This window comes from Myotis lucifugus, unplaced genomic scaffold (genome assembly GCF_000147115.1).
Source record: "Myotis lucifugus unplaced genomic scaffold, Myoluc2.0 scaffold_385, whole genome shotgun sequence".
Taxonomy (NCBI): Eukaryota; Metazoa; Chordata; class Mammalia; order Chiroptera; family Vespertilionidae; genus Myotis; species Myotis lucifugus.
Window position 1 is genome coordinate 863,096 of NW_005871433.1, and position 16,684 is coordinate 879,779.

General features: G+C 44.5%; 1 protein-coding gene and 1 pseudogene across 8 annotated transcripts in view; one reads left to right on the top strand and one right to left on the bottom strand.

The window, feature by feature from the left end:
* Positions 1 to 16,684, top strand: part of SNX31 (sorting nexin 31) — a 69,303-nt gene that overhangs the window by 13,910 nt on the left and 38,709 nt on the right. For 6 of the 8 annotated variants that reach the window (XM_023743347.1, XM_023743348.1, XM_023743345.1 and 3 more), the window contains one exon: positions 564 to 661. The exons of the other annotated variants lie outside the window; for them this stretch is intronic. The gene's annotated coding sequence lies outside the window, so the exon portion shown is untranslated. The remainder of the gene's footprint in view (positions 1 to 563; positions 662 to 16,684) is intronic. 8 annotated transcript variants of the gene reach the window in all.
* LOC102424239 lies at positions 183 to 1,060 on the bottom strand (annotated as a pseudogene).

Below are 16,684 nucleotides of genomic sequence, written 5' to 3' on the forward strand. Positions count from 1 at the left end.
TTTACAGAGAGGAAAGGAGAGGGATAGAGAGTTAGAAACATCGATGAAAGAGAAATATCGATCAGCTGCCTCCTGCACACTCCCTACTGGGAATGTGCCCGCAATCAAGGTACATGCCCTTGACCGGAATCGAACCGGGGACCCTTCAGTCCGCAGGCAGACGCTCTATCCACTGACTCAAACCGGTTAGGGCTGTTATAAATAATTTTTATCAAGTTGAGGAAGTTCCCCTTTATTCCTAGTCTGCTAAGTTTTTATCATGAATGGGTGTTGGTTTTTGTCAAATTTTTTTTCTACATCTAGTCATATGATCCTGTGACTTTTCTTCTCTGGCCTTTATTTAAAAAAATTTGATTTTAGAGAGAGGAAGGTTGCCTCCCACATGCACCCCAACCTGGGGCCGGGGATCAAGCCTGCAACCAAGGTACATGCCCTATCCACTGAGCCAAACAGGCTTGGGCTTGAGGCTCATTTATATGTCTTCATATGCCACAGCCCATCATTTAAATAATGGACATCTCTGATGCCAATTCCTTTGTTGACTTTCTCCGTATCTTCTGCAGACATCGCATGGCTCCGACACACAGAGTGTGCTGTCTTCCTCCTGCTGGGATAGCGACAATCGTATCTGCGGCAGCAGCAGGGTCAAGTTTAGCTCTAGGTGAAGTTAAGCTTGGACACATGATATTTGCTCCACGGAGTACAAATTTGATGGCTCCTTTTCAACCTGCTAGTGTGGCACCATAAAGGGATATTTGTAAGCCATCTTAGGGTTGGATAAAAAGGCCCTTCTCTTTGTCTGAAAAATAGTAACTCGCCATTTACTATAAGGATTTCTATATGTTTATGGCATCGCACTATTTTGACAGGATCTTTCTTAGGCATGATTTGATTAAGCTATGGTTCAATAACTGGAAATTGCTCTATTAGTTGGTTCTTAATACCCTTTATAATAACTGATGTTTTCAACTGGATGCAATCGGACACATTGGCTTTTTCTTCACATTTCTTGAACATGATCCAAGGTGAAGGGGGCAGTGATAGGGAAGGACTGGAATGGGGAAAAAATTTAATTAGCAAGGTTCCAGGAGATCCCCTTACACCAGGAAGGCCGGCACTGACAGTCAACGCTGTTGTTCTTCTCAAACAGCTTTTAGAAGCCAAGATTTGAGTGTCAGGTGTACTCATATATATTAGGAGGGTTACTGCACCTAAGTTCTCTCAGTGAAAAGTACTAGGGAATATACCAGTGATGGCGAACCTATGACACGCGTGTCAGAGGTGACACGCGAACTCATTTTTTTTGGTTAATTTTTCTTTGTTAAATGGCATTTAAATATATAAAATAAATATCAAAAATATAAGTCTTTGTTTTACTATGGTTGAAAATATCAAAAAATTTCTATATGTGACACGGCACCAGAGTTAAGTTAGGGTTTTTCAAAATGCTGACACACCGAGCTCAAAAGGTTCGCCATCACTGGAATATACCCAAGAACTACTGAATCAGAGTTTGCATTTTTAACAAAATTCCCAGGTGATTCATACGCACATTACAGTTAGAGAAGCATTCCCACCTAAAGTAAATGACTTCAGTGTCCAAGCCAGCTGTTGGAGCACCAACCATTGCAGCTGCATCTCAGGCATTAGGAAGGAGGAAGGAGACAAAAGGACTCACCCCCCTGTTGAGTCAGCTTCCATTAATCCCAAAAGACTCTAGCAACAATTCTGCAAAATCTCATTGCTTACAATTTAGTCACATGGCTGACGAAGGCAGGGAAGCAGGGAAATGTAGCCTTTCGGTTGGGCCCATTGCCAGCTGGAATACAATTTGCATTCTGTTTCTAAGCACAGAGGGAATGATGGCTATTAGGTAAGTTACATGAGTCTCTGCTCCTCTGGGTTTCCTTGGTCATTCTGTGTCTACTCTGCATGCCGGGAAGTTGTTGGCAACAGAGCCAGCACTGGGCACAGCTGCCAATCACCCACATGTGGCCAGCAGGGGGTTCACCGTGGTCAACCGAGAATTGAAGCACAAAGGTAAAATCTGCCTCTTATGTAGCCTCTGTTACCATCATGCCCAGCCACCCCACCTTCTGCCTGGCCCCAGACTGGAGCGAGAGGGCCAGAATTCATGGAGCAACAAGATAGAAGAGAAAGTGTGGAAGGCACAGTTAAAAACAATCGCTCAGCTGGCAGAGACTAGACACAGACTTCCCAGGTTTCAACCCTAGTGCCATCACTTACTAGCTTTGGATTTTCAGTTAATGATGGCCACTTGAACTTTCAGTAAGTTAACCTACTGATGAAAGGCCTCACGAGACCTCAATGTCTTCGTGTTAAAGTACAGGGCTACCTCCCAGGCTGCTGTGAAGATGCAATGGAAATAACAGGAGAAGCTCTTGGAGCACTGGCCCGTCCAGAGCTCTCCATACACCGTGGTTATCACTGAGCAGAGCTGCCAAGAGCAAAGGTACAACCTCCCTGGAGATGGCTGCAACCCTGACCGTGGACTCGGGCCCAGAGAAGCACAGAAACTACCAACTTGGAAGCATCATTGATTTACTTATTTACTTAATACTTTCAGCCCAGTATTCCCACCAGTTTAGAGAAGATTGTAACTAGCTTTGTTTACTGTTCAACACCCTTGTGACAAATACCCAGGATTTGTCTTCTGTTGCTTTGTGGGACAGTGTCTTCTCTTTCCCCGAGTTTGGTTTCCCTTCTTGACTACTTGAAATACTTCCAACACATTTTTAAAAACAATCCTTAAAAAAAGAAAAACAAACCAAAAAAGCCAACGTGCTAGTGACAGCATTTGCCCCCTTCCTCTCTACAGTCAAGCCGGCAGCCACCACTGTCCCTGTACAAGGACTGAGCAAACCTTGGCAAGTCCACATCCGTCACTGGATACACTAAAGGCCACACTATCATTTTCTTAGACAAACATCCTGGGCAATTTGGCTTCTTTTACTTTGCCATGAATACAACCGGTTTGCTGAGTACCTTAGGGGACCTTGAAAGACTAGTTCTTGTTATTTTAACCTCCTCACTGGCTTATCATCCTGGTTTATAATTCTAACATATTTGCCAAAGGCTTCCAGGTACCACTGAAAGAAACACCTAGGATAAACAAAGAGCATTTTTTCTTCCTGAGATCCGTATCTCCTTGACACGATGGGAAAGGTTTAAGGAACGCCAAGGAGCACGTGAGCGTGTGTCTTTGTGCCTGTTTATGCGAAACTAGGACTAAATGTTCCGTGCAGCAACACTACCTTAGCTCCTTCTGCCACTTCCCAGTTTGGCTGAGGCTGTTGGAACTAATCCTTCTGCCCTTTAAACCTCTGATTTAAGGTAAAATGACACCTGGTTGGCTACTTCAGGGACCAGGGAAGTGAGTGAGAAGAGTAACAGTGCCCCCTGCAGGTGTGTGCCGATGGCAGTGAATTTGACCATCTCAGGGACCTTCTGAGCAGCAGGATGGTGTCCCCTGGTGTCTGGCCTGATGGTACATGCAAACTGGTGATTAATGGTGAATATAAGCCTGATGCTTATTGCCAGTATCTCACAAAGGTTAGAGACCAGACCCTCCGTGTTATCTCTGCAGTGGCCTGTGGGAGCTACAGCTAGGTCTGTTCAGCTGGTTTTCCCATTTCTCTTTTCCTGCTACCGGGACCCCTTTTCCTTCAGGAAATTTCTCCTCCACTCCAGGTGAATCTAGTGGGTTTTACAAGCCACAGTATTTGATCCTGTCTTTAGAGGCGAGATTATGGTCCAACCAGGTCAATCTTAGTGCTGCATCCTTGTTGAGTAAGCTAGAAAGCCGGAGGTCATCCTGGATACCAACCTCTCCCTTACCTACCATATCCAGGCTGTCAAGGGCTCCCAGTGAACTCCTAGATTTCCTTCCTGTCCATCTCTCCTATCACCCTCATCACCGCTGCTATCATCTGTCTCCTGAACAACTGTATACTAGGTGTACCGGTTAATAATGCGGATTTGTTTCAATAGATGGAGTTACACCTATGTTGATATATATGCGATTTGATATGTATGCTATTTTGTTGTATTGACAGCAAGCTTCAAAACTTCATATGTCAAATTTTCTCAAGGTGTTAACATCATAGATATTTTTACGCTTTAAAATGTCGAATTTTGTGCTAAAAAAAGAGCATTTGCGGGAAGTTTTAATTCATTACTTTATTTTGAAGAAAAGTGCTGCTGAAAGTTATTGTATACTTCGGGAAGCTTATGGTGAACATGCTCCATCCATCCATCTCAAGATATTTGTGAACGCTGGTTTAAACGCTTTAAAAGTGATGAGTTCTATGTGAAAGACAGAACGTCAACCGAAAAAGTTTGAAGACCAACAATTACAAGCATTATTGGATGAAGATGCGTGTCAAACTCAAAAACAACTTGCAGAAAGATTAAATGTTGCTCAGCAAATGATTCTGATCGTTTACAAGCAATGGGAAAGATTTGAAAGGAAGGAAAATGGGTGCCACATCAACTGAATGAAAGACAAATGGAAAACCGAAAAGTCATCAGTAAAATATTGCTTCAACGACATGAAAGAAAGTCTTTTTTGCATCGAATTGTGACTGGCGATGAAAAGTGGATTTATTTTGAGAATCCCATATGCACAAAATCATGGGTTGATCCAGGTCAACCATCAACATCGACTGCAAGGCCAAATCGCTTCGGAAAGAAGACAACGCTCTGCATTTGGTGGGATCAGGAAGGTGTGGTGTATTATGAGCTTCTAAAACCAGGTGAAAACATTAATACTGATCGCCACCGAAAACAAATAATCAATTTGAACCACGCTTTGATTGTAAAACCACTATAATGGGCCAGAAGACATGGCAAAGTAATTTTGTTTCATGATGACGCACCATCACACACTTCAAAACCAGTTAAAGACATGTTAAAAGATCTTGCCTGGGAAGTATTAACCCACCCGCCTTATTCACCAGACCACATCCTCATCAACATTTATTAACACCAACTGAAAACGGCAATGAAGGATGCCAAATGAGTGATACAGCTGGATCCTTTCATGGTGGCACCCCCCGGCCCTCCAAAAGAAGATGTGACCAGATTTATTTTACCTCGAGGAATTTTGTCCTTGAACTTGCACCAGTTCTGTAAATCTTACCTTTTAAGGAATGTTCTTTCTTCATGAACTAAGGCCTAAGATGTGCTCTGTATCTAATATCTAAGACAGGTAACCTGACAATAACATGAAAGAATTGAAGTATTTGGTTAAAAGATCAGAAAGCGATAACTTTAACCATTATTTTAACATCAAATACCAATACTATTATGAAGACAAACCACTGATCTGGGAGATAAAAGAGGTGAGAGTAAGAGAATAAAAAGACTGGATGGAAAAGTAAGGATTGTTATTTTAACTGAGGTGGTCAGGCGGTCCAAGAAGGTGACATTTGTACAGAGACCTGAATGAAGAGAGGGATGGATCCATCAAATACCTGGGGATGAGAGAACAGCAAAACACAAGATTCTGAGGCAGAAGACTGCTTGGTCCAGGAAGAAGAGAGCTAGAATGCACGGGGTGAAGGGGGGTTCGGAGGAGTAGCCTGTGGTGCCGCCCAGCACATATGTGTGTGGACTGTGATCTCCCACTAGAGCCTAGGCCAGTGATGGCGAACCTATGACACGCATGTCAGAGGTGACACGCGAACTCATTTTTTTGGTTGATTTTTCTTTGTTAAATGGCATTTAAATATATAAAATAAATATCAAAAATATATATCTTTGTTTTACTATGGTTGCAAATATCAAAAAATTTCTATATGTGACACGGCACCAGAGTTAAGTTAGGGTTTTTCAAAATGCTGACACTCCGAGCTCAAAAGGTTCGCCATCACTGCCCTAGGCACTGTGTCAGGCCATGGAATATGTTCAAAAGCATTTCTTCAATTAATTACTAAGTATAGCTCCTCCATCAGCAAATTAGAATATCAATATTCTAGGCTTAATTTTTCACTTCCTGGTTCCATGCAAAACCCAACGGGGAGATGTGACATGTATGGAGCTCTCCCGAGGCTTTGTTTTATGAAAATATAGTGTGCGGCCCACGAGAAGGGGCGTCAGATGGGCCACCAATGGACCGGAACAATGCACGTCTTTTTCTTGGTGCTTACAAGTAAGTGGCTCTTACTAGAGAGCCGTTATTATGTACAACTGCTTATCTGCCGTCAAGGGTTTCCAAAATTAGGGCTTTGCTCGTGTTTCCTGGGGTCTGATTTAACACTCAGCCAAGGAGCAGGCTGTCAAACGCTGCTCCCGGTGTTGCCACCTCCCGCTGTGCGTGTGCGCAGCACAGTCGGGATTCCTGCCAATTTTAGGTGGAAGCTTTGTTGTCACTGCATCATCGCTGTTATTTAGAGTGGCTCGCGGCTTTCTTTTGCAGTTTTTCTTTTATCTCGAGGACAGCTTTCTTTTCTCTTTTTCCGTAGCAGTCTGGTTTGTTGTGGGTTTGTTTTGTAAGCTCTGCAGGCCGTGGTAGGGAATGTTCCATCAGCCCTTTTCCATTACTTGGGTTTGAAGTTGGTCTTTGCGGGTAACTGTCACATTGGCCAGGTTAGCTTCGCTTCTGCTTTCATGTAGTAAGCGCTCTCCACTTTCACTGTGGGACCCGGTCCCCATCTCCAGGTGGCCCTAGAGGGGCTGGGTAATTTGGAGTCTTGCCTCCCCTGCCTCCTGCCCTCCTTATGCCTGGTGCTCAGCTCACTGGGCTAGCCAAGAAGGTCACTTCCTTCCCCAGGTCACAGTGAGCCTGGGTTCAGGGATGGGTCCTGACCCATCCTAGACCATCGGGGTCCTCACTATGAGCTGACAAATCAATGCTCACTATGAGGGCGCACACTGCCCTCTCCCTCTAAGAGGTGTTTCTTAGAATGAATACTTCCTTTTTATAAGCAATTATTTTGTTATTATCCCTTAAATACTAAAAGGGAATTCAGGGATATATGTCATTGAAAAAACAATAGGCTCTCCTAACTCTAATACAAAAGAGAAATAAAAATAGCTTATAAAAAGAGAATAAAGGTAGTTTATAATAAATTAATACTGCATCAATATATAAATACATGGGCCTACCTACACTTTACATAATAACATAACGAGATGCTTACCCCAAACATATAGAATCACCATGAGGTGGCAGTGGCAGACGGAGATGTGTGTAGGTGAGCTGTATGGTCCCTCCAATACCATTCGTGACCACTGGTGATGTGATATCTGAAAGAGTGAACAGCCCTTGTTAAAATTTGAAATGAAAGAGAGTACAATTTCCCCGCACTTTACACATGGTAGTATTCATGAATAATTCAATGTATATTAAAATTAAGCAACACATCTAGGGGCCTACTGAGGTTTTCTCTGGGGACAAAGGCGGGGATGCCACCTTTGCATTGTCCATCTGCTTTGCTCCAGGTCTCTGGTATCTCTTGGAAAGGAGTTTGTACACTTGCCTGGCCACCCAATTTTTGTGTTTGCCCCTAGAGAACACCTCCAGATCACCCGGCTCTGGTGGCCAGTGGGGCCAATACTTGTGTGTCCACAGGATTGGAACAAATAGAGAAAGTGTTCTTTTCCAGCTGCCACACCCATTGAGAGCAGCAGAGAGGCGACATCCTGAGGAGCCCAATCGTTCTGTGAAAGAGGCCTATTAGCTTATCTTCTTAGCTGCAAACCTATGGGGAGGCTAATTAAACACACTTCTAAGGCCGCTGTCATCTTCTCTCGAGAGCTCAGAGGGTGGATGCCATCTTAGCATTCTCCCCCTGTCATGCTCTCTGGTGTCATGTCAGAGACCCAGAGCCCCATCTATGGCCCTCCCGTCCCCAATGATTTCATGGGCAGGAGCTTATCCAGGCACGCCAACCACAGGCCACGGCTGTCCCAGTGCGGCTTGGGTCCCCGGCTTGGTGGTGTATTTCCCAGACTCCCCTCAGCTTGCACCCGCATTAGCTATAGCTCCGGTGCATGCACAGCTTGTCCCCAGGACTTCCTGAAAACCACACCCACTTCAGCTCCAGCTCCAGTGGCTTACCCCTGGGGCTCCCTACAGCTTGCACCACCCCAGCTTCAGCTCCAGGCCCTGGTGTGGCTTGCCCCCAGGACTACCAGAGGTCCGAGCACACTCTACCTACAACTCCAACTGGCTTCTCTAGAGTGGCTTGTCCCTGGGACTTCCCTTGGCCTGCGTTCACTTCAGCTTCAGCTCCAGGTCACAGTGAGTCTTACCCCTGTGACTTCCCACTGCCTCACATGCTCTGGCTCCAGCTGGCCTGCCCAAGACACCTGGCACATGCAGCTTGCACAGGGGAAGCTCCTACACAAGGCCACTCCTTCAAGCCTGGTTGCTGTTTCGCCTAATTTATAGAAACAAACACAGAGAGACAGCCGAAATGAGGAGATGGAGAAGTGTGTTTCAAATAAACGGCCAGGACAAAACCCCAAAAAGGAACTAAATGAAACAGAGACAAGCAATCTATCAGATAAGGAGTTTAAAACATTGGTTATAAGGATGCTCAATAACATGGGAGAAGAATAGGTGAGCTCAGTGAGAACTTCAACAAAGAGAAAATATAAAAAGAACCGATCAGAACTGAAGACTACAATAACTGAAATGAAAAATATCAACAGCAGATTCGTTGATGCAGAAGATTGAGTCAGCAAGCTAGAAGACAAGGTAGTGGAAATCTCCCAATCAAAACAGCAAAAAAAAAAAAAAAAAAAGAAAAGTATTTTTAAAAATTAGGATAGTTTAAGAGGCCTCTGGGACAACATCAAGAGTTCCAACATTTGAATCATTAGGGGTCCCAGAAGGAGAAGAGAGACAGAAAACAGAAAACCTATTTAAAGAAGTAATGGCTGAAAACCTGCCCAACCTGGTGAAGGAAATAGACATCCAAGTCCAGGAAGTACAAAGAGTCCCAAAGAAGAATAACCCAAAGAGGCCCACACCAAGCCACATCATAATTAATATGTAAAAAGTTAAATCAACAAGAATTTTTTAACTTCAAAGTTGGAAATAAATAGAAACAAATGAAGTTAGCTATATATCAAATAGGTAACAACCATATTAAAAAGAAATAGAAAGGGATCCAAATAACTTTTAGCTACAGTACTTTCACCCTCAGCCTGAAGATAAAAGGACAAAAAACAAAAACAAAAACACCCCAAAAAACAAAACTGCAAAGAAAACTTGAATTTGACTTAACACATTAGTAGGTTTATTGTTAATAGTGGTTTGGGTATAGTTATTATGAAACAAATTTATGTGTATTGTAGAATTGAACAGAGGAGTAAATATATTGATCTTGTTTGGTGCTAGGCTTCTCATGGTGAGAGAAAGAAGCTACAAACATAACTAAAATGACACAGCTGATGAGGGTCAGAGCACGTGTGAATACGAAAACCTGGGGTCCTTTCTTGCATGGGCTCTGATGAAAGCCAAGTGCTACTCATGAGCTCCGCAGCCCCAGGCCCCGGAGGTGGTTCTGCGGGGGATGGCCCACCCCCTCCTCCTCCCCCTGCTGGGTGGCTTCCTGGTGATCTGATTTGAGGTGAGGAGAGAACTAGAATACCTATAGGAATAAGGCGTTAGTTAAATGTCCCTGATCCAGATAAGCCTTCCTTGTGCCTCGACTCAGGGCAGCTCCCCCGACTCACACCCCAATCCAGCACATGCTTTGTGCTCTGCGCTCCATGCTTGTCCTCCATAGAATGGCTCACACTTGGAGTCTGTTCCAGTTGTACTCTTTCTCGCTCAATATCTGGCTTCCCCATGAGACCGTCTGAGCACAGGGCCCTCTGGCTTGTCCACCACAGTGCCCACAGCCCAGGCCCAGGGCCAGACACACAGCAGATATCCACTAACCACTCCCTCCCCTCTCGGCCGAATACCAGTCCACCTTGCCTGACAAGCTCACTGCCGGATCTGCCAGCTCACCCTTGTTCCTACAACTCCCTACCTAGGGATGCAGAGAAGCTGGTTGTCCTCCAGTTCATGTTGATTTACTGACATCAAAGTCTGATAGCTGAATAGGACAGGCTCAGCAGGTGGGACAAACCCAGGCATGTTATTATTTACTAGAGGCCCAGTGCATGAAATTTGTGCACTGATTGGATCCCTAGCAGCTGCTGGCTACTGTCCGGGTACTCCCTCCCCTCCCCCGGCCAGCCCTGCCCCCTGGTCGAACTCCCAGACGAACTCCCGGTCGAGGGGACAATTTGCATACTGCGCTTTTATTATATAGGATGGTGTGTGCTGGCATGGCTAGGAATGCCCTTCCTTTATCCCCAGCCATGGAGCTGCGGCTCTCATTTCTGTTAAAGGAACAAAGTCTTTCTATAAACCGTTACACAATAGGGTTACAAGTGGCAGAGAAAGCCCTGCTCTGTTTCAGAGCGGTGAGGCGTGGCTGCAATTCACACCGCATCCTCACAGCTGAGAAAGAGGAAGGGGAGCCAGAAAGAACCAAAATCAAACAGAGCAACTTTTCTGAAAAGCATTCCTCAAAAGCCCTGTGCACTCAGAAAAGGGGCGGCTGAGTCATCCCCAGTTGTACTGTGCAGTGATTTCTCTTAAAACTTTCAAATACAAAGATACTACTTAGTGACAACCATGTGTTCCTAACTTACACTGATTCATTTTCAAAAGTAAAAAATAGGCCCTAACCAGTTTGGCTCAGTGGATAGAGCGTCAGCCTGTGGACTAAAAGGTCCCAGGTTCGATTCCAGTCAAGGGCATGTACCTTGGTTGCGGGCACATCCCCAGTTGGGGGTGTGCAGGAGGCAGCTGATCGATGTTTCTCTCTCATCGATGTTTCTAACTCTCTATCCCTCTTCTTCCTCTCTGTAAAAAATCAATAAAATATATATTAAAGGAACCTTTAATATATATTAAACCTTTTTTAAAAAAAGTAAAAAATAGATTTTTTAAAAGAAATAAGGCCAACCTTGTTGTTGGGATAGAAAGTTCTAGTGCTGAATAAATTCATACCTAGAAATGTTCTCTATTCTATGAACAGCTGAAATGGATGTTATAAGGGGACTTAAACATATGGTAAGACAGTTTATGTATTTATTTTTTTTATAATTCTTTATGGTTGAAAGTATTACATATGTCTCCCTTTTTTCCCTGTTGACCCCCTTCAGCCTGCCCCCACCCCAGGCCTTCACCACCCTATTGTCTGTGTCCAGAGGTTATGCATATATGCGTACAAAGTCTTTAGTTGATTACCTCCCACCCACCCTCTCCTGCCTTCCCTCTAAGATTCCGCACTCTCTTCCATGCTTCCATGGATCCACTCCGTTCATCAGTTTATTTTGTTAATTATATTTGTGGTAGGACAGTTTAGATGTCAAATGGTGACAGTTAAGAGCTTGGGTACTGCAGCCCCGATGTGGGTCAGTGGTTAGAGCATCAGCCCTAGCACCAAAGGGTCGCAGGTTCAATTCTTGGTCAAGGGCATGTACCTGGGTTGCAAGTTCCTTCCCAGCACAGTTGGGGCATGTTGTGGAAGGCAATCAATCAATGTGTCTCTCATCAATGTTTCTCTCTTTCTCTTCACTCTTCTCCTCTCTCCTTCCCTTCCACTCTATCTAAAAATAACAAAAACAAAAAAGCAATGGAAAAATATCCTCAGGTGAGGATTGAAAGAAAAAAAAAAGAGCTTGGGTACTGCAAACACATGGTACAACTGCCACCTTCCCAGCCCTGCCCATGATAGGCATTGCTAAACATAGCAGTTTAGCAGGACAGGTGAGAATGTGGACTCTGAAATCACACTGCCTGGGTTTGAATCCTGGCTCTGCCATTTAACAGCTGCATGGCCTTGGGTAGAGTACTCAACCATGCAGTGCTTCAGTTAGCTCATTAATAAAGAAGCAGAAGAGTAACTACCTAATGTCATAGCATTGGCCGAGTGACTAAATGATTTCATATTTAAGCACTTAGCGGTGTGTTGGCCCAAAGTAAGTACAAGAAATAGTAAACCCTTAAGCCAAAAACTAGATACAAACCAAGTGCCCATCAATAAGAAAATAGATAAATTGTGGTATATCCATACAATGGAATACTACTCACCAGTGAAAAGAAAAAACCTGTTAACAACCTGGATGAATCTCAAATAAGTGGAGTGAAAAAAAAAAGCTAGACCAAAAGAGTCCATAGGGCATGATTCCATTTCCATACAACTCTTGAAAGTGCAAACTAACCCATCGTGACAGAAGGCACATCGTGACTGGGAGGCAGGGAGAGGCCGGAGGGGAGGGTTATGAAGGGGCAGGAGGAACTTTTGTGGGTGATGGATATGTTTACTATCTTGGTTGTGGTGATGGTTTTATGAGTGTGCACATATGTCAAACATCAAATTGTACACTCTAAATATGGGTGAATTGTTGTACGTATGTCAATTATGTCTCAATAAAACTGTTGGGAATAAAAAGAAATATTAGCCATTACTATTACCCCATCCTTGTTAACACACTGTCCCAGGCAATCAGAGTCAACACAATTCTAGTCCTGTTGGTGTCCCCTGGTTAGATAAGTCTTTTGATTCTCTCCCACGTATGAAAACTTACGATTCTATAACTGACTAGTCTTCTGACCTTAGGCAAGTCACTGAAACTCTGAGCCTCGATGCTTTTCATCAGTAACATAGAAATTATAATATCAACCTGCATTTCTAGAGTGTTGTGAAGGTTGAATTCGAGACTGTTCCTCCAAGTGCTTTAAAAACGGCTGTCTGGTGTTGGGCTAACTTAAGGGGCTGATACAGGATGTAGGAGTTCAAATATTCCATGTGTGTTCCAGGACCTAGTCTGCCAGCTGAACTTGATACTAAGTACCTCTTAACGCAGCGCCTTTATAAACCTGATTCAGATTTATGATTTTTGTATGAACACCATTGTTAGCTCATTTTTGCGATTTATCATCCAGGTCTGTGGAGGGAAGGGATTTAGGGTTATGGTGTCTGAGGAATGCAGACCAGGGCACTTGGAGAGGCAGCCAGGGTGAGCAGGGGGTGCTGTGTAAAGGCACTTCCCAGGCAGAAAGCCTGCCACCTGTGGATGCCTCTTCCTTCTGACCTGAGGCCCCTGCCCTTCCATGAGTGAAAGCCCGGTGCTGGGTGGCTGGCTGGGACTGGCTTACCCTCTTGTGTGAAAATGATGTAGTCTCATTGGAGAGAGCCTGCAAGGGCGGTTGTAGGAAACAACGCAATAGACCTTATTTTGGGGGTTGGAGAGAGTTCATAAACCCTGAGTGAAAAAGACTAGAAAGATACAAACTAAAATTGTATCAAATGTACAAGGGTACAAACCAAATCACTAGCCACGGTTATTTTTAGACCTGGAGTTGGGGAAGCTTTTCCCTTTCTTCTCTCGGCTTATCTGTATTTTCTACTTTTTCTACAATGAGTGGCTATCGTTTTTTTGCAATAAGAAAACAAAACCAAAACAACAACTAAAAACCAAAACCAAAGTGTTTCTGGTTTGGAATTGCTACCTTTGTTCCAAAAAGTAAGAAACATTCATGCTACCTCCTAACCAAGAATGATAATCATCAGCTGCAAACAAACAGAGAAATGAAATGCCTCCAGCCCCCGCGTGACCTGCCAGCGCAGACATCTGTTTGGGAGAGCTGTGCCGTGCACGGGGTGGCTTCAGGAAGGCCCTGCTGTGCCCCTTGACACACAATGAGAGGGCAGTGAGGTCCCCAGGCCCCTTTATGTCCTTTATCGCCAGATCTTGCTCTGTAATCCGTACATGAATATAAATTGTTAAATCGACATGTTTTCTGCCTGGACCACTCGGCTCGAAAGCAATTGTGTTGTATTCTGCACCCCCCAAAACTACCAGCCAGTGGGTCCAGAGCAGCCCCACCAAGGGTGATGATGCCGCTGTCACTGGCTCACACCCTCTCTGCTCAACGGAGACCGGGACCCACTGCAGAGAACCTCTGAGAAGCATGGGGACCCCCAGAGGCTCCCACGCGGGCCCCACTGTCCTGCCGCATGGCTTCGGCCGTGTCCTCTGCAGAACCCAGAGAGTCAAATTGCAAATCCCGGAGGGAGGCGGGTTGTAGCCTGTGTAACCTCGGGCGAGATACTTTGTGTCCCAAGAAATAAAAATAAAATACAGAACCACCATATGATCTGGCGATTCCACTTCTGGATGTTTACTCAAAGGAAATGACACTAACTCCAAAAGACACGTGCACCCCGTGTTCATTGCAGCGCTGTTTACAGTAGCCAGTACAGGGACGCACTTGGCTGAACAGTCTCGCATTCAACCTTCACAACGCTCTAGAAATGCAGATGGATATGTACTGGCTACTGTACAATTTTAGTTTGTATCTTTCTAGTCTTTTCCACTCTGGGTTTATGAACTCCCTCCAACCCCCCCCCCCGCCAAATAAGGTCTATTACGTTGTTTCCTACAACTGCCTTTGCAGGCTTTCTCCAATGAGCCTACACATACATGCAATGGAATATTATTCAGCCACAAAAAGAAGAAAATCTTGCCATTTTCAACAACATGGATGGATCTTGAGGGCATTATGCTAAGTGAAGTAAGTCAGACTGAGAAAGATGAATACTCTATGATCTCACTTATATGTGGAATCTTAAAAAAAACCAAAAACTCAAAGAAACAGAGCAGGAGGTGGCTTTCTCCCTCTCCCTTCCTCTCTTTCTAAAAAAAAAAAATAAGAGAGAGAGAGAGAGAGAGAGAGAGAATCAATTTAAAAAATGAGAGACTGTTGAAAGAACTTGCGATGCTTAGTCCAGAGAACAAAGGGTTTTTGTGACCCCAGCTAACTGGCTGCTGACAACTATTTAAAACCAGGGCTTCTTGGGGATCAAGAGAGGCCCAAGCCTCTTCCATTTAATGAGGTTTCTGGTATATTAATGAAAAAAGGAACATTTACGCAATGGAATACTACGTGCTATAGAAAAAGAAGGGGCTCTTACTTTTTGCGACAGCATGGAGGGACCTGAGAGTATTATGTGAAGCGAAATAAGCCAGTCAAAGCAAGACAAATACCATATGATCTCTCTAATATGTGGAATCTAAAGAACAAAAATAAACGGCGGAAAAAAAAATGGAACCAGAAGCATGGACACATGGAACAGACTGGAGAGAGCCAGAAGGAGAGGGAAGTGGGGATGCCTGGATAAATGAAGGGATTAGCTAAAGAACATATATGCAGACCCCATGGACATGGAAAATGGTGTGACAAAGACCAAAAGGGGGGCGGGGGAGGAGGTGGGCAAAGGCGGGCGGGGGGGAGGATGAGGGCAGTCTACAATAATGTCAACATTAAAGTTTTAAAATAATAATAATAATTCAAACAGAAAACATTGGTTATGTAACCAATCAAGGCCTGGCCTGTGAGGGAAGAGATAAGAAATAAAATGGAGTCATTATAGTCAAGCTGTTAAATTAGCAAAAATATAGTAGCTTAAGGCACAAGGAAACCATCCTGACTTTAACAAGCCTGGGAACTTAAACTTTTGAACTTTCCGGTCCTGCAGCAACGCCTGGCTATACATCAAACCTCCAGATGACCGGCCGGTTCCCCCTAAAGACCTAAGGAAAGAGTGTGCATGTATCCAGACCCCCTGACATTTAAGTGTTGCCATCGCAGACCAACCCAGAGGCTAAGCATGCAGGGCCCATTCTTCTCAAACACGTACTTTTCATTTTAAGAACCCTCAGCATTTCTTTTTTCTTAGGAACACCCTGGGGATTGCCTACTTGTGCTTTCACTTTGCAAACCCTAAGACCCTTGAAAAAATCTTCATCATTAACTCTAGACCAGCGAGATTGGGGTGAGGGGTGCCAACTTACCCCACCTCACAGTTGAAAATCCAGGTATAAAGTGTCAGCCCTTTGAGTACTTGAATTCCCAACCTCACATCCAAAATACAAGGCGGGTTTGAACTGCATTGGTTCACTTACACACGGATTTTTAAAAAAATCCTTGAGTTATATTTAATGTTAGCACAAAAAAACTGAACCTAATATAATTGTGGCAGTCAGAGTAATGTGTGGGGAGCCGGCACGGCCATGGCATACTCAGCCCCGGGCGCCTTATGGGCCATGCCAGCTCAGCCTGGTTCAGTGACCCTGAGTGGGCGGGGGAAAGGATTGAGAAAAGACAGACAAGAGAATGAAAGCTGGGTCTCGGTGGGACGCTGCTCCCTGATGAAGAGACAGCACCAGCGCCCACCAGCCGTGTCTTTATTTTATAGCAGATGCCACGAGGCAAAGTAGGGGCGTGATCACGTTGTTTACAGCATTCTCGTGAGTTTCATCCCCACTCAACTACATGCACCCGAACTCTATCACAAGGCACGAGGGGCCACGTGTTCGGACCATAGGTTCAAGCTTACAACCACAGCCGTTGGCTATGATTGTGCTGGGAGGGCCCTGCCCTTCCAGCTGGGACTTGCACGTGGCAACGAGAGGACCCTGTCCTTTCATTAGTCTGAGGCTTGAACCTGACCAAAACACTGTAGCTGCGCCCCATAATAATGGACATGAATTTATGCATTTTTTTGAGAAAATCGAAATTCCTAGGGCCCTGTAGCCGGGGTGGCCGGGGTGATGGGAAAAAAACTGTTTTTCAAGGCCCCGG